This window comes from Nomascus leucogenys, chromosome 24, assembly GCF_006542625.1.
Source record: "Nomascus leucogenys isolate Asia chromosome 24, Asia_NLE_v1, whole genome shotgun sequence".
Taxonomy (NCBI): domain Eukaryota; kingdom Metazoa; phylum Chordata; class Mammalia; order Primates; family Hylobatidae; genus Nomascus; species Nomascus leucogenys.
Window position 1 is genome coordinate 2,884,895 of NC_044404.1, and position 26,123 is coordinate 2,911,017.

The 26,123-nt window shown below is 49.4% G+C and overlaps 1 protein-coding gene across 3 annotated transcripts in view; it reads right to left on the bottom strand.

The window, feature by feature from the left end:
• GNB1 (G protein subunit beta 1) overlaps positions 1 to 25,683 on the bottom strand; it is a 107,110-nt gene extending 81,427 nt beyond the window's left edge. The window contains exon 1 of one of the 3 annotated variants that reach the window (XM_030805135.1): positions 25,374 to 25,683. The gene's annotated coding sequence lies outside the window, so the exon portion shown is untranslated. Of the gene's footprint in view, positions 1 to 24,916; positions 25,013 to 25,373 lie in introns of those variants that run through there. The other 2 variants (XM_030805132.1, XM_030805133.1) reach the window with 2 other exon arrangements.
• Between the last annotated feature and the right edge of the window lie 440 nt (positions 25,684 to 26,123).

Below are 26,123 nucleotides of genomic sequence, written 5' to 3' on the forward strand. Positions count from 1 at the left end.
TACTTTTATACTAAAAATAATAACCCTTTATCATATATATTCCTAACATTTTTCTAATTTGCCTGCCTTTGAACTATAGTTCAGAGGTCCCCAAACCGGCATCTTTTGCTGTAGATATGTTCTGAATACTTAAGCAGATATCTTCTCATGGCTTATAGCCTTACTGTCATACTAAGAAACTCTACCTACAGCTGGATTGCCAGTTGATCCAATACCTTTTACATGACAAACCATCCATTCCCAACTAATTGTAAATGCTACATTAATCATAAATTCCCATTAATTTATAGATCAGTATCTAGACTGCTTTGTTCCACTTACCTATAATACTTATAAAAAAATCTACTAGGAAACGTTCCCCCTTTTCTTTCTTTAGAACTCCCCTCAAATATTTACTTCTCCAAATCAAGTGACATCTTGAAAATATTCAAACACATGCATATAAGAACACTGCATTCAAGTTCTGTATTTATGTCTATCCAAGTTCTCTTTCACCTCTTCAATAATGCATCTAAAGGTTCCTTCATATAGTTTTTTTTTTTTTTTTTGAGACGGAGTTTCACTCTTTTTGCCCAGGCTGGAGTGCAACGGCGCGATCACGGCTCACTGCAACCTCCGCCTCCCAGGTTCAAGCAATTCTCCTGCCTCAGCCTCCCGCATAGCTGGGATTACAGGCATGCGCCACCACATCCAACTAATTTTTGTATTTTTAGTAGAGACGGGGTTTCACCATGTTGGCCAGGCTGGTCTCAAACTCCTGGCCTCAAGCAATTGACCTGCCTCAGCCTCCCAAAGTGCTGGGATTACAAACATGAGACACCGTGCCTGGACATGTTTTCCCCTTTTTAAAAGTGAAAAAGTCAGCCGGGCACAGTGGCTCACGCCTGTAATTCCAGCACTTTGGGAGGCCGAGGCAGGTGAATCACAAGGTCAAGAGTTCAAGACCAGCCTAGCCAAGATGGTGAAACCCCATCTCTACTAAAAATACAAAAAAATTAACCAGGCGTGGTGGCGGGCACCTGTAATCCCAGTTACTCAGGAGGCTGAGGCAGGAGAATTGCTTGAACCCAGGAGGCGGAGGTTGCAGTGAGCCGAGATTGTGCAATTGCACTCCTGCCTGGGTGACAGAGCGAGACTCCATCTCAAAAAAGAAAAAAATGTGAAAAAGTTTTAGACCTAACAATCATGAAACAAATGCCATTGGTGTATTTGCCTAAGAACTCAAAAAATCTTCTAAAGTTAATTTCTATAAAGAATAAGTTATTTACAGCCAGGCGTGGTGACTCACGTCTGTAATCCCAGCACTTTGGGAGGCTGAGGTGGGAGGATCACGAGGTCAGGAGATCGAGACCATCTTGGCTAACAAGGTGAAACCCCGTCTCTACTAAAAAAATACAAAAAAATTAGCTGGTGTGGTGGTGGGCACCTGTAGTCCCAGCTACCTGGGAGGCTGAGGCAGGAGAATGGCATGTACCCAGGAGGTGGAGCTTGCAGTGAGCTGAGATCACACCACCACACTCCAGCCTGGGCAACAGAGCAAGACTCCTTCTCAAAAACAAAACAAAACAAAACAAAACAAAACAAAACAAAACAAAACAAAAAACAAGAATAAGTTACTTACAAAAAAGAAAAGCAAACTTACAAAGACCAGAGGCTCTAGTCAGTCCACTGCTCCTTTATGTTATCTAACCATTCATTATCTCAGACACTTACTACTGACTTCTATAAGAATCCAAAAAACAGAATTTCACTAGAAGGTGACAGTCTGTTTCAGCTAACCATTCATGCCCAAGAGCTTAATTACAGGGCAGACCTCAGCCCCCACCTTAGTGTCTCTCAGGTGGGTGGGATGAAGTCAGAGAAAAGGCGGTGCAGCAACAGCAACACAGGGTCCACCAGGAACTGGAGCTTTTCCTACTGTCCCTGCTTCCTCCTCCCGTGAATCCCAACAATCACAGCCACAGAAATAGTAAGCAGGAAAAAAACGAGGAGGTGGCAGTAGAGGAGCCTATTTGTCTTATCACAGTTATTCATCATGTAGCTGGTTCCTCTTTTCTGCCTCTTCTTCCAGATGACCCAATTAGCCTCAAACTGCCCTCCCAACCCCGAAAGAAAGTCTCTGATTTTGGAATAGGTATATATAAAAACTTCAGAGCTATTTATATTCAATTTATCAAGGATTACCTACGCTAACACACTTGTACAACACAACTTGTAATGCTGCTTTGTTATGTCTTCAGATTCAAAAACAATCTTTTTTTTTTTTTTCTTGAGACAACGTCTCACTCTGTCGCCCAGGTTGGAGTGTAGTGGTACAATCTAGGCTCACTGCAACCTCCACCTCCTGGGTTCAAGGGATTCTCCTGCCTCAGCCTCCTGAGTAGCTGGGATTATAGGCACTCGCCACTATGCTCAGCTAATTTTTGTTTTTAGTAGAGACAGGGTTTCGCCATATTGGCCAGGCTGGTCTTGAACTCTGAACCTCAAGTGATCTGCCTGCCTTGGCCTCCCAAAGTGCTAGGATTACAGGCGTGAGCCACTGTACCAGGCCCAAAGACAATCTTTTGTTTTTGTTTGTGGGGTTTTGTTTTTGCTTTTTTGAGACAAGGTCTCACTCTGGCACCCAGACTGGAGTACAGTGGCATATCATAGCTCAATGTAACCTCAAACTCCTTCTGCCTCAGCCATCCCAGTAGCTAGGACTACAGGCACCATGCCCAGCTAATTTTGTTTTTTAAACTTTTTTTTTTTTTTTGAGACGGGGTCTCGCTTTGTCACCCAGGCTGGAGTGCAGTGGCACAATCTCGGCTCACTGCAAGCTCCACCTCCTGGATTCACACCATTCTCCCGCCTCAGCCTCCCAAGTAGCTGGGACTATAGGCACCCGCCACTATGCCCAGATAATTTTTTGTATTTTTAGTAGAGACAGGGTTTCACCGTGTTAGCCAGGATGGCCTCGATCTCCTGACCTTGTGATCCGCCTGCCTCGGCCTTCCAAAGTGCTGGGATTACAGGCGTGAGCCACCACGCCCAGCCTTTGTTTTTTTTTTTCTTTTTTTTTTGTTTTTTGAGACGGAGTCTCGCTCTGTCGCCCAGGCTGGAGTGCAGTGGCGTGATCTCGGCTCACTGCAAGCTCTGCCTCCCGGGTTCACGCCATTCTCCTGCCTCAGCCTCTCCAAGTAGCTGGGACTACAGGCGCCCGCCACCACGCCTGGCTAATTTTTTTGTATTTTTAGTAGAGACGGGGTTTCACCGTGGTCTCGATCTCCTGACCTCGTGATCCACCCGCCTCGGCCTCCCGAAGTGCTGGGATTACAAGCGTGCGCCACTGCGCCTGGCCCAGACTTTGTTTTTTAAACTTTTTGTAGAGACAGGGTCTCACTACATTGCCCAGGCTGGTCTCAAATTCCTGGCCTCAAGGGATCCTCGCAACTCAACCTCCCCAAATCCAGAAATTACAGGGATTATAGTTATGAGCCACTACAGCCAGACCGTTTTGTTGAAAAATCAAATCCCTCCCTATCAAACTCAGCTTTCTGAATCGCTTTGTCTTTTCCAAAACCTAATATTCTGAGCTTAGCAGACACTTCCTTATGCACTGGTATGCATGTTAGTGTTGCTGGAATTACAGTAAGATATAATCATCTGCTAAGAGCCAGCCAGTTCAACCCATTTCTGATACAAAAAGCAATTTTAGCACTTTGGGAGGCAGAGGTGAGTGGATTACCTTAGGTCAAGAGTTCGAGACCAGCCTGGCCAACATGGTGAAACCCCGTCTCTACTAAAAATACAAAAATGAGCCGGGCATGGTGGCACACACCTGTAGTCCCAGCTAATTGGGAGGCTGAGGCAGGATAATCACTTGAACCCTGGAGGCAGAGGTTGCAGTGAGCCAAGATCGCGCCACTGCACTCCAGCCTGGGTGACAGAGCGAGACTCCATCTCGGGGGGGAAAAAAAAAAAGGCAATTTTATACTAATTCAAACTGCAGTCTAACCTCATAAGAGTTAATAAAGACAGGTCTATCACGTGTTTCATGTCACAGCCAAATTGCTAACTAGACTAGAGCTGCATACTGAGCAGAACAAATTTTTAAGCCACAAAAATCGGCTGAAAGAAAAGGTCACATGACCATTTTAATTTAATCCTAATAGCTGGCAGCAATGATGAGCCAGGCCCGTGAGTAGAAAGATAGATTAGAGAGAACCCCCAAGCCATCCACTTCCTCTGCCAGCCGATTCCCACCTACATCAAGCTAGCTTAGTCTCACCCTGCGGTCATGGAACAGCAATAGCAGCGGCACCTGCAAGCTCCTTAGAGCTGCTTTTTTGAGACAGAGTCTTGCTCTATTGCTCAGGCTGGAGTGCAGTGGCACAATCTTGGCTCACTGCAACCTCCACCTCCCGAGTTTAAGTGATTCTCCTGCCTCAGCCTCCCGAGTAGCTGGGATTACAGGTGCCCACCATCACGCCTAGCTAATTTTTGTATTTTTAGTAGAGATGGGGTTTCACCATGTTGGCCAGGCTGGTCTCAAACTCTTGGCCTCAAGCGATCCACCCGCCTCGGCCTCCCAAAGTGCTGGGATTACAAGCATGAGACACCGCACCCGGTCATCTTTTCTCGTTTTAAAAAGTGAAATACGTGGCTCATGTCTGTAATCCCAGCACTTTGGAAGGCCAAGACAGGTGGATCACAAGGTCAGGAGTTAAAGACCAGCCTGACCAACAGGGTGAAACCCCATCTCTACTAAAAATACAAAAAAAATTAGCTGGGCATGGTGGCAAGCACCTGTCATCCCAGCTACTCGGGAGGCTGAGGCAGGAGAATCGCTTGAACCCGGGAGGTGGAGTGAGCCAAGATTTCACCACTGTACTCCAGCCTGGGCGACAGAGACTCCATCTCAAAAAAATAAAAAATAAAATAAAAACAGAACTCTCCACTGTTGCCCACATCACCCTCCAACTACTGAGCTCCTTCTCTGAGCCCTCTAGAGCAACCTTCTTGAAGTCGTATCTACACAGGTGGTCTCCTCTTCCATCTCCTATGTTTCAACTGACTCCAATCTGGCTTTCACTCCCTACCATGAAACCAAAAGGGCTGACCACCTAGCACCTGCAGTCCTTAAATGTAAGGAACCTTTGGTCAGGTAGTGGCTCACACCTGTAATCCCAGCATTTTGGATAACATTAAGGCCGAGGCAGGTGGATCACTTAAGGCGAGCAGTTAGAGACCAGCCTGACCAACATGGTGAAACCCCGTCTCTATTAAAAATACAAAAATTAGCCAGGCGTGGTGACACATACCTATAATCTCAGCTACTCAGGAGGCTGACCAGGAGTATTGCTTGAACCCAGGAGGCGGAGGTTGCAGCAAGCCCAGATCGCGCTACTGCACTCCAGTCAGGGCAACAAAGTGAGACTCTGTCTCAAAAAAAAAAAAAAAAAAAAAAAAAAAATTAAGGAACCCCTTCCCCACCCCCGTTCACCTGACTCCTCAAATGCACCCTACACTGTCACATCCCACCTCTCCGTGTCTCCTCGATCTAACCTCTAATAGCTGGGCACCCCACCTCTCCTTTTAACAACCCCTCCACCGACCATCGCAAGAACAGAAAGACCAAGACTTCCAGACTGGACTCTAGGCCAACAGGCTGTTAGCCAGCAGTTGGCACTTAGTTGCCCTATACCCATTTTGAGCTTCAGATGTTCAAGGCATGGCTCTGCACAGCCAACAGACTTGCCTCCCCTCAGTGCTCAACATCACCACCCTCTAAATGTGCAAAGCAAACACAGAAATCATCCTGGCTTCCTTCCTTTCCCTACTCCCCTATACCCGGTGCATCAGCAACCTGGCTGACTCTACCACCCATTTCTTCCCATTTCCTTAGTCTCCATCCTCAGCCAAACCACGTTATTTCTCATCAACAGTCTCCTTAAAATGACCTCTGTCTCAATCTGTGCCCCCAACAATCCATTTTTCATTCAGCAATCTGAACAATCTTTTTTCTTTCTTTTTTTGTTTTTGAGACAGGGTCTCGCTCTGTTGCCCAGACTCGAGTACAGTTGAGTGATCACAGATCACTGCTGCAAATTCCAACTCCTGGGCTCAAGCAATGCTCCCTCCTCAGCCTCCCCAGTAGCCAGAACTACAAGTGCATGCCACGATGCCCAGCTAATTTTTTCTTTTAAGTAGAGACAGAGTCTCGAACTCCTGGGCTCTAGCAATCTTCCTGTCTCAACCTCCCAAACTGTCAGGACTATAAGCATAAACCACCGCACCCAGCCTTAACAATCTTTTAAAAATTCACCTTTTGTCACTTGAAGCTTAAAGTCTTTCAACGGCTTCCCACTGCATCAAGGAAAACATCCAATCTCTTTGCCAGTGTGGATACTGTAGACAATGCATCATCTGCACCAGGACCCTCACCCGGTGTAAATCAAGACTGTCCTGGGCAAACTGGGCCTCTGGCACCTGCCTGAGGCCGTGTGGCCAAGGCCTGGCTTCCACCCCTACCTCTGCCCTACAACTTTGCTTCTGTGTGCTGAGCTTCGCCCGCTGTCCCTTCCGCAGGGCGTCTGCAATCACTGCCCTCTCCACCTGAAGCATAGGGGCTCCTTGCCTACCTGGTTCCTTCTCATCCTTCAGGCCTTCTCTGAATACCCTAAACCAAGTGCCCTCTCCACCCAACAGCTCACAGCACCTACCACAGGCCCAAACTTCGCTTCTTCCAGTTCGCCATCTCCCCACAGAGAATGAACCATCAACTGCAACTTCTCAGTACTCAACCATCACCAAGCAGTGTCTTGCTCAAAGTAAGTACTTGGCAAATATTTGTTAAAGAGTTCACTCTATCCCACAGATACCATATTATTAACTGGGCATCCTAAAGCAGGCAGCTCTTGAGGTCACACAGTATAGGAAAGGCTGTGATGAAAAATGGCCATGGTTTCTGCAAGTCCCACCATCAAGGACCAAGCCTGTGCTAAGCCTTGCTTTTTTTTTCTTTTTCTTCATTTTTGGTAGAAATGCGGTCTCACTATGTTGTCCAGGCTGGTTTCAAACTCCTGGCCTCAAGCCATCCTCCCACCTTGGCCTCCCAAAATGCTGGGATTACAGGCATGAGGCAGTGCTCCTGGCTTGTGCTAGGCCTTATAACTTGCATTAAGCAAGAGAATGCAACAGAGGTGACACTGTGACTTCTAAACATGTCCTCAAGTAGCCTGTCAAACTCTGCTCCTGCCCTTATGGAATTCAGCCACTATGGGAGGAAGCCTGAGCTAGACTGTTGGAGGGGCAGGCTGAGGAGATCAGAGACACCCTGGCTGAAAGCCCACGTGGGTGAGGCCAATGGGAAGCACAAGCCAGCCTACCTGCCAACCAACTGTTAATTGCCCTTGCTAGTGTGGCCAGCACAGTGAACAGAGATGAGCCCTGCCCACATCCACACCCCCACATGATGATGAACAAGGAGTTACTGTTTTAAGTCGCTTCATTTTGGGGTAGTTTGTTACCCAGGAGTATATAACTGATATAAGGCCATGGCAATATGCTCTTTTTAAACTTGGCACCGAGACCAGGCGCAGTGGCTCACACCTGCAATCTGAGCACTTCGGGAGGCCGAGGTGGGCAGGTCACCTGTAATCCCAGCTACTCAGGCGGCTGAGGCAGAAGAATTGCTTGAACCCAGGAGGCGGAGGTTGCAGTGAGCCAAGATGGTGCCACTGCACTCCAGCCTGGGCAACAGAGCAAGACTCCATCTTAAATAAACTTGGCACCGAGAGTGCTGGACCGGACAATCCTCCATGGTGGAGCAAGATCCCTGTGGCACACCCCAGCTGTGACAACCACCAATGTATCCAGGCAGGCAGCGTGGGGACTAAATACAAGAGGGAACACATACCTGCCTCTAGGGGACTCAGCGCTTTCACAGGGAAGGAAAGATTCCCTGCTTTGGAGGCATTCTTTATGTCTTCTCATTGACTTCTGATCTAGGTTACTGGTTCCCAAGGACAGTCAGTGGAACAAATGCTAGCAGCAGCCTCGATCCATCCCTGTGGAAGCTACCCAGGACAACACTCTTCAGTTCCCACAAAAGAAAGAAGACTAGCAAAGTATAAACACAACGCACCTCCTGGCCAGGTGCAGTGGCTCACGCTTGTAATCCCAGGACTCTGGGAGGCCGAGGCGGGCAGATCACATGAGGCCAGGAATTCAAGAGCTGCCTGGTCAACATGGCAAAACCCTGTCTCTACTAAAAATACAAAAATTAGGCCGGGTGCAGTGGCTCACGCCTGTCTGTAATCCTAGCACTTTGGGAGGCTGAGGCGGGCGGACTGCCTAAGCTCAGGAGTTGGAGACCAGCCTGGGCAACACGGTGAAACCCCGTCTCTACTAAAGTACAAAGAAAGCCAGGCGTGGCGGTGTGCACCTGTAGTCCCCAGCTACTCGGGAGGCTGAGGCAGGAGAACTGCTTGAACCTTGGAGGCAGAGGTTGCAGTGAGACGAGACTGCACCACTGCACTCCAGCCTGGGAAGCAGAGCAAGACTCCATCTCCAAAAATTACAAAAATTAGCTGGGCGTGCTGGCACACACCTGTAGTCCCAGCTACTCGGGAGGCTGAGACAGGAGAACTGCTTGAGCCTGTGAGGCGGAGGATGCAGTGAGCTGAGATGGTGCCACTGCAGTCCAGCCTGGGTGACAAAGAGTGAGACCCTGTCTCAAAAAAAAAAAAAAAAAGAAAAAAAAAGTGCCTCCTGAGCTTCGTTCTGTGAAGCATCCAGAATCCTTATAGCAGCGGTCCCCAACCTTTTTGAGGCCAGGGACCAGTTTTGTGAAGGACAATTTTTCCACAGACAGAGGGGATGGTTTCGGGATGGAACTGTCCCACCTCAGATCATCAGGCATTAGATTCTCATAAGGAGTGCACAGCCTACATCCCTCACGTGTGCAGTTCACGACGGGGTTCACGCTCCTACGAGAATCTAACACTGCTGCTGATCTGACAGGAGGCGGAGCTCAGGCGGGAATGCTTGCTTGCCCACCTCTCACCTGCCGTGCAGCCCGGCTCCTAACAGGCCACGGCCCAGGAGTTGGGGGCCCATGCTTATAAGACATTTTATTTTTATTTTTTTTGGAGACAAAGTCTTGCTCTGCCTCCCAATCTGGAGTGTAGTAGTGTGATCTCAGCTCATTGCAACCGCAACCTCTCCAGTTCAAGTGATTCTCATGCCTCAGTCTCCCGAGTAGCTGGGTCTACAGGTGCGCACCACCACACCCCACTAATCTTTCGTATTTTTAGCAGAGATGGGGTTTTGGCATGTTGGCCAGGCTGGTCTCAAACTCTTGGCCTCAAGTGATCCACCCGCCGGGGCCGCCCAAAGTGCTGGGATTACAGGTGTGAGCCATCACACCTGGCCAAGGACACTTTACCTTTTTCTATTTTGTTTTGTTTTAGAGGCGGGGTCTTGCTCTGTCACCCAGGTTGGAGTGCAGTGGCACAATCATAGCTCACTGCAGCCTCAAACTCCTGGGCTCAAGTGATCCTCTCATCTTGGCCTCCGAAAGTGCTGAGATTACAGGCGTGAGCCACTGCATCTGGCCCCTTTTTCTATGTAAATTATCTTATAAGTTTCTTCAACCTCCAACAGAGACTTCATTTCACAAGGCTGGCCACAAGGGGAATGGGAAGACATGGAACACAAGAGAGCTAGAAACACAAGGGGCGAAGGATGAAGCTCTAGGAACTGTAACAGGTTCAACAGTGTCCCCCCCAAAATTCATGTCTACCTGGAACCTGGGAATGTGACCTTATTTGGAGCATCTTTCCAGGTATGATTAGTTAAGTTAAAATGAGGTCATACTGAATTAGGGTGGCCCTAATCTAATAACTATGTCCTTATAAGGAGAGTAGAGACACTGAGAAAAGCCCACGTAAAACAGAGGTAGAGAGTGACTCCTCTACAAGCCACACTGTTGGCACCCACCAGAAGCCAGAAAGAGGAAAGGAAGGGTCCTCCCTTGGAGCCTTCAGAAGCACTGGGGCCCTGCCAACACCTTGATTTCAGACTTCTGTCTTCCAGAACTGAGGGAATCAATTCATTTTGAGCCATCCAACTTGTGATGATTTGCTACAGCAGCCACAGGAAACTGTGTCATTTCTGAAGACCTCTACTAAGCCAGAACAACAAGGGTAGAAATCAAGTGCACAGATCAGCTTGGAGAAGGACTTGTTTTCTTTTTTTTAAGAGACAGGGCTGGAGTGCAGTCGGACAATCAGATCACTGCAGCCTCAAACTCCTGGGTTCAAGCAATCCTCCCACCTTAGCCTCCTGGATAGCTGGGACTACAGGTGTACACCATCAGGCCCAGCTAAGAAAGAGAGCAAAAGAGGACACGCGTGCCCACACGAGAGACAGAGAAAGAGAGCGAGCATGCGCGCCCATGTGCATGAGCCAGTGAGCAAGCACGCACACATGCAAAAATGGGGTCTCACTATGTTGCCTAGGCTGGTCTCAATCTTCCCACCTCAGCCTCCCAATAAGGGTCATAGGCATAAGCCACCACACCCGGTCAATGGAGAAGCATTTCAGGAATGAAGGCAAAGAGTCAAACACCATCAGTAGTAGCGGTACTGGAAGCTAACACTTTGAGGTCTTGCTTGGCTTGAAGCTAAGAATTTTATTTGTAGCATGTCATTCAGTCCTCACAACAATCCTGTAAGACAAGAAAACTAAGGTAGAGACGTTCAGTAACTTGCTCCAGACCTCAAATCTGAGTTGGCAGAACCAGGATGTCCAGCACATGGATACAGGTACAAGAAATACCACTGATATCTACATAATTACTAATCATGTTTTCCAAGATGAATGACATCTGGAAACAATTACAAAGTAGAAAAATCATAATTTTAAAAATCTATATATACAGGCCGGGCGTGGTGGCTCATGCCTGTAATCTCAGCACTTCAGGAGGCCAAGGTGGGCGGATCACTTGAGGTGAGGAGTTCGAGACCAGCCTGACCAACATAGTGAAACCCCATCTCTACTAAAAATACAAAACTAGCCAGGCATGGTGGCATATGCCTGTAATCCCAGCTACTCAGGAGGCTGAGGCAGGAGAATCACCTGAGCTGGGGAGGTGGAGGTTTCAATGAGCGGAGATCGTGCCTCTGCACTCCAGCCTGGGCAATAAGTGAGATTCTGTCCCAAACACACACACACACACACACACACACACACACACACACACACAGAGTGGGACCCCCAATCCGAGGAAAAACATCTCTATACACACATGCATGAGAAATACAAAACACTAGAAGAAATATAATAATCTTACATGGTTATTTCCTGATGGAGAGATTATAGATTTTTGCTGTATGTTCCTAATTTCCCCTTTTTATAAAATTTTATTTTTTTAAAAATAGAGACAGGGTCTAGCTGTGTTGCCCAGGCTGGTCTCAAACTCCTGGCCTCAAGTGATTCTCCTACCTCAGCCTCCCAAAGTGCTAAGATTACGGGCATGAGCCACCATGCCCAGCCCCTAATTTACTACAATGAACATTTTAGATATTTTTATTAGCAAAATGAAAAAGTTGAAAATAAAATTGAGACAACAGGAACAAGATCTCCAGAGAAAGAGGATAGGATAGATGGTGGAGGCAATGGAAACAGACTGCCTGTTGGGGAGTTTAAAGAGAGAAAAACAAGAAGAGTGGCTAGAACAGATAGCAAGATTAACTGGGTGTTGAGTTATATAAGATTTAGGCTTTTTTTTTTTTTTTTTTTTGAGACGGAGTCTTGCTCTGTCGCCCAGGCTGGAGTGCAGTGGCGTGATCTCGGCTCACTGCAAGCTCCGCCTCCTGGGTTCATGCCATTCTCCTGCCTCAGCCTCTCCGAGTAGCTGGGACTACAGGCGCCCGCCACCACGCCCGGCTAATTTTTTGTATTTTTAGTAGAGACGGGGTTTCACCGTGGTCTCGATCTCCTGACCTCATGATCCGCCCGCCTCGGCCTCCCAAAGTGCTGGGATTACAAGCGTGAGCCACCGCGCCCGGCCGATTCAGGCATGTTTGAAGGTATAATAGAAGTAGCCACTGACAAAACTGTTGGTAACTGTTTTCCAGTGGAAAAATGTTCCTTTTACTAACATAGGAAGAGGCAAATGCAGACACAGAAGTCTTCTCAGATGAATGAGAAAGAGCTCACACCAGCAGGTCTATAATGCACAGGCTCCAGGAGCAATGACCCAAGAACCAAGTTCACTGTCACCACAGCCAACTGCCTAATCTCCCTGTAGATCCAGTCATCTGTAAGATGGAGCTATTAACAGCACCTATCAGAGCTGATGTGAGGACCACACAGTAATAGCATAGTTCTCAGCATGGTGCCTGGTGCAAGAAAGATACCCAACAAATGCAAGCTAATGGCACAGGCATCTTCAACAGGGCAAAATGCCAAGTGCGCCAACTGCCATGGGAGTGTCAGGCAGAGGGACTGGAAGGCTAAGATTGTAGGGAATTTATTTCAACAGGAAAACCTTCAAGTACCTCTCCCAACACACTTTACATAATATGTATGCCAAGCGGGGATTAACCAATTTTCCAGGACTTATTTCAGTTCCAAGTCCAAGCACAGCCCTGACTTGGGGCTTCTCCTGCCTGGAACCCTCTTTTCCCAGATGTCTGTCTGGTTTGTCTTCTCACCTCCTCCTACTCTCTCCTCAAATATTTTGACCATCCTTTTCAACATGGAAGCACTAGCAATGCCTAGAGCCCTACACAGACTCATCCGCCATCTTTTTCGGCACACAGCTTTTTCCACTGTTGCATACATAACGTTCCTCTCACCAAGGCAAGTTGGCATCTCTTATTCACTGCCCATCACCTGCCCCTCCTTGGCACATCTTTGGCCCTGAATACGCATTTTACCAAAGATCTCTCCCCTCTTCCCCTTTATGGGCGCTGCCCTGTCAGTATTCCCATCTAAAATCCATGCAGACAGAGCCTCCCCTAGCCCCACACTTGTCTCTCCGACTACTTTCCTGCAAGACTCTCTTCACCCCACTGGAACTCACTGGCCCTCAGCCATCTCTACCACTGAGGAATCCATGTCCAACTTCGGACCATTCCCTCTGCTCTCAGAATACCTTCTGTGGGCTCCGCGACACTAGTGCTGAGAGTCTCCCAACGTTTGGTCACTCCTTTATGTGTTTCTCTTCCTCTGCACATCCCTAACACAAGGGCCTCTTCTCAAGCTACACCAATGGGTCTTCACCTCTGACAAATCTCTTCAGTTCTCCTCCCCAGGAAAAGGCACAATCCTACAGTACTGCACACGGGGGCAGGGACAGGGTGCGTCTCCAGCTGAGAAATTCTCTGGTCCCCACAGGTGCCCTGGGCCTGGCCCACTCTCTAAACCAGTGCTGCTCAGATATTGTGGCTCAGGCCCCCTCTACATCCTCAACTTTTTTTTTTTTTTTTGAGACGGAGTCTCGCTCTCTCACCCAGGCTGGAGTGCAGTGGCGCGATCTCGGCTCGCTGCAAGCTCCGCCTCCCGGGTTCACACCATTCTCCTGCCTCAGCCTCTCCAAGTAGCTGGGACTACAGGCGCCCGCCGCCACACCCGGCTAATTTTTTTGTACTTTTAGTAGAGACGGGGTTTCACCGTGGTCTCGATCTCCTGACCTCGTGATCCACCCGCCTCGGCCTCCCAAAGTGCTGGGATTACAAGCGTGAGCCACCGCGCCCGGCCTCATCCTCAACTATTAAGAACCCCAGGGACTTTGGTTTATGAGGGTTTGATCTATCAATATTTACTATGCTATAAATTAAAACTGAGATGTCCTAAAAATGTTTATCATTTGAAAATAAGCCCACTGCATGTTACTATACATAACATTTTTATAAAGAACAACTACTTTCTAGGCTGGGCGAGGTGGCTCACGCCTGTAATCCCAGCATTTTGGGAGGCCGAGGCGGGCAGATCACGAGGTCAGGAGATCGAGACCATCCTGCCTAACACAGTGAAACCCCGTCTCTACTAAAAATACAAAAAATCAGCCAGGCGCCGTGGCGGGCGCCTGTAGTCCCAGCTACTTAGGAGGCTGAGGCAGGAGAATGGCATGAACCTGGGAGGTGGAGTTTGCAGTGAGCCGAGATCACGCCACTGCACTCCAGCCTGGGCGATAGAGCCAGACTCCGTCTCAAAAAAAAAAAAATATGATTATGAAAATAGTTCTGACCAAGTGAATTCCTGAAACGGTCTCAGGAGCCCCCAGGGGTCCACAATCACACTTTGAGAACCACTGCTCTATGTGACCACTGCTCCCAAGACTTCAATCATCACCCAAATGTTGCTAACTCCCAAAGGCCTGCCTCCATCCAGACCTATCTTCCAGAGCTCCCCATTCACAGGTACAGGAGTCACTACGTCAACATATTACTGTGTACCGTTTTAGGGGCTGGTCTGCAGTGAACCAGACTGCCTGTGTCCATGGAGCTTAGAACAAGTGAGAAGAGCATTATCAGGCTATGAAGACAGAGTGGGATAAAGCAGCAGAGATCAATGAGATCAGAGCACACCCTCGGAGCAAGGGATACATGAACAAAGGCCTGAATGGAGATAGGGAGTGAACTGTGTGCAAACACACAGCCAGGAGCAGTTTTCCAAGGACAGGGAAGAGAAAGTATAAGGCCTGCTGTACCCTCGATGCAAAACATGAGAATGCCTCAGAGAGTCCTCAAACCCAACACGCACAAACTAAACTCATCATGCCCCACAGCCACCCGAGGGCAGACAGAAACCTGTGGTCATTTACATCTTTCTCGCCACTCTCGCCTTCCCTTCGGTCACCAGGTCTTATCAGTCATCACCCTGGTCCTGACCCCTTTCCTTTTCTACAGCAGCTTTGCTGACTAGAGTCCCCTCCCTCCTCTGAGCACTCTATGCTCAACTACCAAGTAATGATCCCCATCAGATCACTCTCCTTAAAACTCTTTCAAGGCTTCCTGGAGCTCTCGAGGTAAAAGTTCATTTTTTTCTTTTTTTTGAGTCTCATTCTGTCACCCAGGCTAGGGTGATCTTGGGTCACTGCAACCTCCGCCTCCCGGATTCAAGCGATCCTTGTGCCTCAGCCTAATGAGTAGCTGAGAATACAGGCGTGCGCCACCAAGCCTGACTAATTTTTATATGTTTAGTAGAGACAAGGTTTCACCATGTTGGCCAGGCTGGTCTCAAACTCCTGACCTCAAGTGATCTGCCCGCCCTGGCCTCCCAAAGTGGTGGTATTACAGGCATAAGCCACTGTGCCCGGCCTCAAGGTAAAAGCTCTTTATCCAGGCTCTAAACCTTTTGGCTTCCAGTTCTAACCACTCTCCCAGCCCTTTGGAACTTCCGTCCCTGGATGTGCTGTGCTCTTATGCGCTTGATAAATAATTACTGAGCACCTGGCACACAACATTGTGCGGGGTGCTGGAGACAGCAAAGGAGACCAGTTGGTTGCCGGATGAAAAACACACCATCTCATCAGCCTAGGATGCACCCCTCCCCTCCATCCCCACCTGCCTGCCAGACAGACTCCAATTCAGGTCTCAACTTAAAGCTTTTTTATAAGCTGCCACTAAACTCTAGACAGGGTGGTGTCCCTGGGAGCCACAGCCACTGCCCTCCGCTCTATGCCTGCGTGTCAGGCTCCCTATTAGACCATGAATTCAGCAAGGCCCTGGATCACATACCTTCAATTATGGATCACAGCCTCAGCACCCAGTAAGGTGCTAAGTTGGGGCCAGGCACAGTGGCTCACGCCTGTAATCCTAACACTTTGGGAGGCCAAGGCGGGTGGATTGCCTGAGCTCAGGAGTTCGAGAGCGGCATGGGCAACACAGTGAAACACCACCTCTACTAAGATACAAAAAAAATTAGCCAGGCGTGGCGGCATGCACCTGTAATCCCAACTATTTGGGAAGCTGAGGCAGGAGAAGCGCCTGAACCCGGGAGGAGGAGGTTGCAGTGAGCCAAGATCGTGCCATTGCACTCCAGCTGGGTGACAGAACAAGACTCCATCTCAAAAAAAAAAAAAAAAAGAAGAGAGAGAGAGAGAGAGAGAAGGTGCTAAGTCAACATCTGTTAAACAAATCACCATTACGGTTGTTATAAAAGTAAGTGGAAAACATTTAATTATTGTCCCTACTCAGCAAATCAAGGGACATCAACAAATTTTGGCGAAATTCAAAAAAATCTAGCTTCATAAATGGGAGGAGGAGAATTATCTAAAAAATGAACATGAACGGGCAGGGCGTGGTGGCTCATGACTGTATTCCCAGCACTTTGGGAGGCTGAGGCAGGCAGATCATGAGGTCAGGAGTTTGAGACCAGACTGGCCAATATGGTGAAACCCCGTCTCTACTAAAAACACAAAAATCAGCTGGGCATGGCGGCGGGTGCCTGTAACCCCAGCTACTCTGGAGGCTGAGGCAGGAGAATTGTTTGAACCCAGGAGGTGGAGGTTGCAGTGAGCCAAGATCACATCACTGCACTCCAGCCTGGGTGATAGGGCAAGACTCCGTCTCAGAAAAAAAAAAAAGGACATAAACTTACCAGTTTTCAAAAATAAGGCACAGTTCAAGATTATTCTATAAAGGTAAAGGAAAGCCTTTAAGACCAGGTTACTGTGGCTCACATCTATAATCCCAACATTTGGGGAGGCTAAGGCAGGAGGAACACTTGAACCCAGGAGTTGGAGACCAGCCTGTCTCTACAAACAATAATTAGCTGGGCACGGTGGCATGTGCCCGTGGTCCTAGCTACTTGTGAGACTGAGGCAGGAAGATCATATGAGCCCAGGAGCTCCAGGCTGCAGTGAGCCATGATCATACCATCACATTCCACACTCCAGCCTGAGTGACACAGCAAAACCCTGTCTCAAAAAAAAGAAAAAAAAAGAAAACCTTTCAAGAGAAGATAAGGATATGAGAGATTTAGCAGAAAGTGAGGCAGTAAATAAATGACAGGGATTTGCAAAGATAGCTAATATGCATGTTCCACACCCTGAATTAATATTCTTCTGGAACCATGGAGAAAAAAAGAAAAATCTCAGTAAACTATCATAACATTTTTTAACCTTGCCATAGAAGAAATTTTTACAAAGCAAGGCCATCAGCAACAGAAATGGCTAATCCTTGCACAGAGCTGTTATCAGTGCCCACATCAGGACTCATTTAATCCTCACAATGACCCCATGAAGGAGGCTCTAGGAGCCTGTTTCACAGATAAGGACAGACACAGAAGTCCTAACACTGCAGGTGGCCTAAATTAAGGCAGGCTCAGGGAGGACAGAAAGCTCCTGTGGAGTGGAAGGGCAGAAGTTGAATTGATCTTGATTTTCAGTGCGAATAAAAGTCCTAACACTGCAAATCAGCCAGTGAGGCGACAGAGCTGAGCTGGGCTCTAACTCAGACAGTGCCAATCCTTTTGAAAACTACTGAATTTCTCTCCCTCCCTAGATTTTAGGAATTATTTTAAAATTCCTATGAGAAAATTTCTGAAACCTACTGTAGAATCTTTTGACATGCTCATCTAATTAGAAAGTGTCCGGAAATTTTTTTTTTTTTTTTTTTTTTTTTTTGAGACGGAGTCTCGCTCTGTCGCCCAGGCTGGAGTGCTGTGGCGCAATCTTGGCTCACTGCAAGCTCCGCCTCCCGGGTTCACGCCATTCTCCTGCCTCAGCCTCTCCGAGTAGCTGGGACTACAGGCGCCCGCCACCACGCCCGGCTAATTTTTTGTATTTTTTTAGTACAGACGGGGTTTCACCATGGTCTCGGTCTCCTGACCTCGTGATCCGCCCGCCTCGGCCTCCCAAAGTGCTGGGATTACAAGCGTGAGCCACCGAGCCCGGCCTATTTTTTTTTATTTTTTATTTTTTTGACAGTTTCACTCTTGTTGCCCAGGCTGGAGTACAATGGCACAATCTCGGCTCACCGCAACCTCCGCCTCCCAGGTTCAAGCGATTCTCTTGCCTAGGCCTCCGGAGTAGCTGAGATTATAGGCATGTGCCACCATGGCCGACTAATTTTTTTTTTTTTTTTTTGAGACGGAGTCTCGCTCTGTCACCCAGGCTGGAGTGCAGTGGCATGATCTCGGCTCACTCCAAGCTCCGCCTCCCGGGTTCACGCCATTCTCCTGCCTCAGCTTCTCCAAGTAGCTGGGACTACAGGCGCCCGCCACCACGCCTGGCTAATTTTTTGTATTTTTAGTAGAGACGGGGTTTCACCGTGGTCTCGATCTCCTGACCTCGTGATCCGCCCACTTCGGCCTCCCAAAGTGCTGGGATTACAAGCGTGAGCCACCACGCCTGGCCTATTTTTTTTTTTTGAGATGGAGTTTCGCCCTTCTTGCCCAGGCTGGAGTGCAATGGCACGATCTCGGGTCACTGCAACCTCCGCCTCCCAGGTTCAAGCGATTCTCCTGCCTCAGCCGCCCGAGTAGTTGGAATTACAGACGTGCATCACCATGCCTAGCTAATTTTTTGTATTTTTAGTAGAGAGGGGTTTCTCCATGTTGGCCAGGCTGATCTCGAACTCCTGACCTCAGGTGATCTGCCCACCTCGGCCTCCCAAAGTGCTGGGATTACAGGCGTAAGCCACCGCGTCTGGCCTAATTTTGTATTTTCAGTAGAGACAGGGTTTCTCCATGTTGGTCAGGCTGGTCTTGAACTCCCGACCTCAGGTGATCCGCTCACCTTGGCCTCCCAAAGTGTTCAGTTTACAGGCGTGAGCCACCACACCCAGCCCAGAATTTTTTAAGTTTTATTAACTACAACACTCGGCAGAAGTTGAGTGTCTGTAATCAACATAGGAATATATTTTCTAAGTGCTACAGGACTGCCCACAGACATGCATGGAGACATGATTACCCACCAGTAAACAAGAATACATTCCACTGATGCCCTTAGTATTCCCATTCTTTTTTTTTTTTTTTTTTTTTTTTTTGAGACGGAGTCTCACTCTGTCACCCAGGCACCCAGGCTGGAGTGCAGTGGCCCGATCTCGGCTCATTGCAAGCTCTGCCTCCCGGGTTCACGCCATTCTCCTGCCTCAGCCTCTCCGAGTAGCTGGGACTACAGGCGCCCGCCACCACGCCCGGCTAATTTTTTTTTTGTATTTTTAGTAGAGACAGGGTTTCACCGTGGTCTCGATCTCCTGACCTCGTGATCTGCCCGCCTCGGCCTCCCAAAGTGCTGGGATTACAAGCGTGAGCCACCGCGCCCGGCCCATTCTTTTTTTTTTGAGAGACAGAGCCTTGCTCTGTCGCCTAGGCTGGAGTGCAGTGGCACAATCTCCACTCACTGCAAGGTCTGCCTCCCGGGTTCACACCATTCTCCTGCCTCAGCCTCCTGAGTAGCTGGGACTACAGGCGCCCGCCACCACGCCCGGCTAATTTTTTGTATTTTTAGTAGAGACGGGGTTTCACTGTGTTAGCCAGGATGGTCTCGATCTCCTGACCTCGTGATTCACCCGCCTGGGCCTCTCAAAGTGCTGGGATTACAGGCGTGAGCCACTGTGCCCAGCCAGTATTCCAATTCTAATAGGTGAATGAATTAATACATAAAGTCCTCTCTTGATAAAATGCATTAGTAAGTTTGGAGCAACGAATTATTAAATCATAAAAATATTTTATCAATGGCAAAACAGGTTCAACAGAATAAACTTAGAAATTAAGCTGGGTGCAGTGGCTCACACCTGTAATCCCAGCGCTTTGGGAGGCGAGGTGGGCGGATCACTTGAGGTCAGCAGTTTGAGACCAGCCTGGCCAACATAGTGAAACCCCATCTCTACTAAAACTACAAAAATTAGCCAGGCATGGTGGCGGGCACCTGTAATCCCAGCTACCTGGGAGGCTGAGGCAGGAGAATCACTTGAACCCGGGAGGCAGAAGTTGCAGCGAGCCAGGACAGCGCCATTGCGCTCCAGCCTGGGAAACAAGAAGGAAACTCCATCTCAAAAAAAAAAGAAAAAAGGAATTATCTTAGATAATCTTAATCTGGTCTTTTAAATCAGTACGCTTTTAAAAAATGGGTCTTCCTCAGGATTCTAATTTAAGAAGACATAAACAAGGAAATACTTTCACTTAATCTTTGTGTGTGTGTGTGAAACGGAGTCTCGCTTTGTCGCCCAGGCTGGAGTGCAGTGGTATGATCTCGGCTCACTGCAAGCTCCGCCTCCTGGGTTCACACCATTCTCCTGCCTCAGCCTCCCAAGTAGCTGGGACTACAGGCGCCCGCCACCACACCCAGCTAATTTTTTTTGTATTTGTTAGTAGCGACGAGGTTTCACCATGTTAGCCAGGATGGTCTCGATCTCCTGACCTCGTGATCCACCCACGTCGGCCTCCCAAAGTGCTGCAGTTACAGGCGTGAGCCACCGTGCCCGGCCCACTTAATCTTAAAAAAAAAAAAAGAAAGCAAGCAACATTGCTCTATAAAACAGAAAGCTTTTCTACCATTGAAAGCTAGGAGTAATTTCCACTGATTACCATGACACCCAATGGTAGGCACTGCCACAAGAACAAAAGGCTAAAAGGTTTAAAAAAGCTTTCAACATTCTGGCAGGGCACGGTGGCTCACACCTGTGAATCCTAGAACTTTGGGAGGCTCAGACAGGCAGATCACCTGAGGTCAGGAGTTCAAGACCAGCCTGGCCAACATGGTGAAACCCCGTCTCTACTAAAATAAAATTTTAAAAAGTAATCTGGGCCTGAAGGCAGGTGCCTGTAATGCCAGCTACTTGGGAGGCTGAGACTGCAGAATCACTTGAACCCGGGAGACGGTGGTTGCAGTGAGCCAAGATTGCGCCACTGCACTCCAGGCTGGGTGGCTGAGTGGGACTCTGTATCAAAAAAAAAAAAAAAAGCTTTCAGCATTCCACTAATCCACTAGCAAACTCAAATGTCTATAGATTGTCTCTATTTCCTCAATCAAAATTCTAGAACAAAATGCATAGCTTTGAAAGAGGTGGTGCTCTGTCCCTCTCCCAGAGCAGCTGATGTGATGTTGCATTTCTCTCTCTCTTCATACACACTCACTCCCATATACATTTGCCCTGCTTTTTCTTTCAGTAATGTTGAATACTGCAGTTTCATAAACTATTTCTGATAGTTTCCATTTTAAATTTATTTTATCTCCTCATTCTATGTTCCTAAACCAAACACTTAACTGAATTGTCTACTTCATAATCTCTCCAACCACTCTTAAGAAATGCAAACCTGAAATCAGAATGTAAACCAGTTTAAATTTTTTTTTTATTTTTTGAGACGGAGTCTCACTGTGTCGCCCAGACTGGAGTGCAGTGGCCAATCTCGGCTCACTGCAAGCTCCGTCTCCTGGGTTCCTGCCATTCTCCTGCCTCAGCCTCCTGAGTAGCTAGCATTACAGGCGCCCAGCACCACGCCCAGCTAATTTTTTGTATTTTTAGTAGAGACGGGGTTTCACCGTGTTAGCCAGGGTGGTCTCGATCTCCTGACCTCAAGATCCGCCTGCCTCAGCCTCCCAAAGTGCTGGGATTACAGGCGTGAGCCACCACGCCCAGTCAAACCAGTTTAAAATTTTCTAAAAACTTTTGAAACACTAAATAGGGGTTTCAAAATAACATGGCCTGCCATATGGTCAAGCCAGATTTAAAAATTGAGAATATCTATTACCAATCCACTAATGCTAAAGCCAAAGTCACAGACAGTAAGAATGTAATCCAATTTAGAAACCAACATGAGCCAAATCTTTTGGGCAGAGAAAAACAATCCAACGATGAAACTATAATAAATGCCAACACTGCACTTCTAAAATAATATCAATGTTATTCATTAAAGTATTAAGTACAAAAAGTCAACTGATGGTAGGAGTCTAGAGATGCCCTTAAGATCTTTTTCATCCTTTTATCAAAGCTGTTTTTAGCTACAAAGCTACAACTTTTCCAGTGGACCAACACACATAAAATAAACCAAAAGACCCAGAAATTTTTAGCAAAGCAAAGGGAAGAGAACAAAGCTCTGGTACTTTTGCAGGGTAGTACAACACCTCCTTTGAGAAATAAATTAACTTCTCAAATTCTATTTCTCAAGTGATCAATATAAATCTACCTAGATGATACAAGCTTTGAAATCAAAGTCATTGGGCATCAAAAGGATTTACAGAGGTTTTACTCTTTTGAGACACAGTCTCACTCTGTCGCCCAGGCTGGAGTGCAGTGGCACAATCTCGGCTCACCGCAACCCCTGCCTCCCGGGTTCAAGCGATTCCCGTGCCTAAGCCTCCCGAGTAGCTGGGATTACAGGCGCCCACCACCACGCCGGCTAATTTTTATATTTTTAGTAGATACGAGGTTTCGCCATGTTGGCCAGACTGGTCTCAAACTCCCAGCCTCATGGGAATCCGCCCACCTCCACCTCCCAAAGTGCTGGGATTACAGGCGTGAACCACCACACCCAGTGGGTTTTACTCTTCAAAACAAACAAAAAAACTATTCTGCAGCCTCTTGAATCTTCTAAGATTAAAATTAAATCTGAGAAAATTTACTTCAACTTTCCCACCCACCAAAAAAACAGAATTAACTGAAGATATCAAAGAAAAATAAAAATATTTTAAAGGTATCACTGAAGAGCACTGTCAGTACTTGTCTGATGAGGTAACTATGGCTCTGTCATAAATTCAGATTATGCGAGAGAAATAGCTTTTGGCCAGTGGATGTGCTCTTTTGAGAAAGTCAATTCAAGGCTGAAATTTCATGTTGGAACAGTTTCCTCTATAAGACTCATCTTGAAAGGTTCCCGCAGAAGATGAAATGTCATCCTCACACTGGGCCTGGGCAGCGCACATTTAACTGGGAGGGGGCACAGGCACCTCAGAATTTAACTGGTTTTCCAAACTCTCAATCTCATAAAAAAAAAAAAAAAAAAAAAAAAAAAAAAGGCGGGGGGGGGGGAGCACTTTCAGTGCTGATGAAACCAAATGCTCGTAACCTGGGACCACCGCCCAACACCTGCAGTCCAGCCTTCCCCCAGGGTTGACAGGATCAGCCTCTGGACCCTGCAGTTGCAGTTCATTTCTGTGCAGCTCTAGTCATTAGAAAGTTCTGCCTTACTGGCTGGGCGCGGTGGCTCACGCTCGTAATCCCAGCACTTTGGGAGATCAAGGCGAGATTTGAATCACCTGAGGTCTGGAGTTGGAGACCAGCCTGGCCAACACAGTGAAACCCTATCTCTACTAAAAATACAAAAAATTAGCCGGGTGTGGTGGTGGTAGCTGTAATCCCAGCTACTCGGGAGGCTGAGGCAGGAGAATCACTTGAACCCAGGGGGCGGAGGTTGCAATGAGCCGAGATCGCGCCATTGCACTCCAGCCTAGGCAACAAGAGCGAAACTCCATCTCAAAAAATAAAGTTGTGCCTTACCATAAACCAAGCCAAAACCCACCACTCAGTCCTACCCTGGGAGGCTCTCAGACCTGTCTCCATGTCAGTGGCACCAGCTCCATCCCCAGCCTCGCACCCAGCGTTAGCAAAGAAAGAACCGCCTATTCACTTTCTTGATATATATACTTTCCCAAAGAATCCAGAATAGACTATATATCTCAATAGCATGAAAATTAAAACCTTACTTTCAATAAAGAGCTCCTCCCTCTCCCAAAAGACCATCACTTCAGATTAGAGAATAACTTATGCAAAAACCTTATCAATAACAATGCTTGCTCCAAAGACCTTATTCAGTATGCATAGTTCACTGGAACTTTTCACAAAACTAATACGTCCATTTGCTAATCATGAAAAATAATCTTCATATTTTCTTAATAATCTCACCAGCAACTGCTTAATCATCTAATACTATTTGAGACTGTTATCAGATAGCAACATGAAAATACAATGAACCAATGCTCCCCAAACGAAAACCATAGGTTACGATTTCTACACTATTTACCCATAAGTCCAGTACTGTACACCCTAACTGTAAATGTACACCAACTCCCTTTTCAAAACACAGATTTTAACATCGGCGTTTTCCTTCAGTAAACGCATTTCACAATCCTAACAAAAAGCTTCCATGAAGACAGACTAGGCACGGTGGCTAAGGCCTCTAATCCCAGCACTTTGGGAGGCTGAGGCGGGAGGATCGCCTGAGCCCCAGAGTTCGAGACCAGCCTGGTTAACAGGATCTCTTTTACAGAGATCCCATCTCTTAAAAAAAAAAAAAAAGGCTTCCATGAAGATGAATTAAACAAAGCTGATACTGCTTCTGCATGCTAACCATGTAATTTAAAGGACACAAAAAATGTTAAAATACCATTTGAATCAACTACCGATTCACAAGAAAAAATATAGGAGGTTCTTAAAAGTCAAAAGCCTCAGCCGGCAGCCCTGTGGAATTTTCAACAGAGCTCCCCACTCCCCACCCCCATCCCGCTTCCAGCCGAAAAGCCGATCCAGGCAGGAGGAAGACACCCAGCCTTTGTGCTATTTCCTGTCCTCTCCCCCACCTTCGGGCCTTCGGAATATCGCAAACCGGGCCCCGAAACTCGGCGCGGCGGCGGCCGCCCCACAAAGGCAGCTCCGGGAGCGCCATCTTGGCGCGGCCACCGGGCCCATTCATTCGCGGGGCCGGGCCGGGGTCTGCGCAACCCCCGGGTCGACACGCAGTGGGCGCCGGCGCCGGACAAACCCGGGCCTCGGCAGGAGAAGGGCAAGGCCAGAGCGCGGCCGCCTCCGCGACTCGGCACAGCGAAAGGGGCCGAAACCGTTATTTTCCCATTTCCCGACGCCGCGCCCGGCTTCTGCTTTAAATCCCCACTCCGGCCGCGAGGCGCGGCCCGGCTTCCCCATTTCATTGTTCCCTTCCGCGCGCTCGCACCCCGCGGCCGCCCGGCCCTCAAAGTCACCCCGATAGACGGCCCGCGCGGGGGCTCCGGCGGCCGACACCGCCCCGCCTGCAGGCCCGCCCGGCCTTTGTTCTCGCGCCGCGGGCCCGAGCGCCACGTCCGGCTCCACACGCAGGGCCCGGCCCCGCCCGACCCGCGCCCCCGGGGCCCCGGCCGCCGCCACGGGAAGCGCCCGCGGCGCACACAGCCCCGCACCCCGGTGCCGAAACTCGGCCCCCAGCCTTGGGCCTGGGACCCCGGCTCCTCTCCCTAGACCCCGCCCTCGACCCCGACCCTGCAACCCGAACCTCGGACCCCAGCCCCCGGCCCCCGCCTTCGGACGCCGCCCGCCGCACCCGGGAGGAGGAGGAAGACGCGGCCCCGGCCGGCGGGTGGGGTGGGGGCGGGGCGGGCGCCCCCAGGGCGGGCGAGTGGACGAACGGGACCCGGGTCCGGGGCTGGGGGCTGCCGCGCTCACCTCAACGCCCTCGTCGCGGCCTGACGCGCCCACACCGCAGCCTCGGCCGCCGCTCGGCAGGTCGTCGCGCTCGGGCCGCGCTGCGCGCTCCGCGGGCGCTGCGGGCAGGTGCGCGCCGGCGAGGCTCGGTCCAGTCCCGCCGCGGCGGCTGCTCCACTCCAGGCCCCGCTCCCCACTCGCCGCCCGCGCCCGCTCCCGCCGCCGCCGCCGCCGCCGCCGCCGCCTCCTCCGTCCGCCCCTCAGACGCCTCCAGCCATCGGGATGGGCGCGGCGGGCCCCTGCCCGCAGCCTCGGGAAACCCCACGCGCTCGCGTCACCACGCACGCCGCGCGTCGGGCGCGCCCGCCAGGCCCGACGGGCACGCGCACGCCTGTGCGCTTCCAAACCGCATCGGGCCCCGAGCGCGTGTCCGAGCGGCTTAAAGGGGCCGTGCTGCTGCCTTCGGGGACCGCTGCCCCGGGAGACCCCCGGCGGCCCGGCCTTGCGGGGACCGGGCGGGATGGGGACCGGGGCAGTGGGCCCTCGAAGTTGGGACGGGGCGGGGGGAACGCGGGCTTGGAGCCCTCCGGGGACAGGGTAAGGTTGGGTAACCGTGGGCGGGGGCTCCTCTAGGGGCGAGGGGGGGGTAACGGCGGGCGGGGGGCACTCAAGGGACAGGGCAGGGGCGGGGAAGGCCGCGGGCGGGGGCGGTCCCTCCGGGGACGGGGCGGGTGGGGGCACCGCGGGCGAGATCGCTGCCTGCAGAGGAGG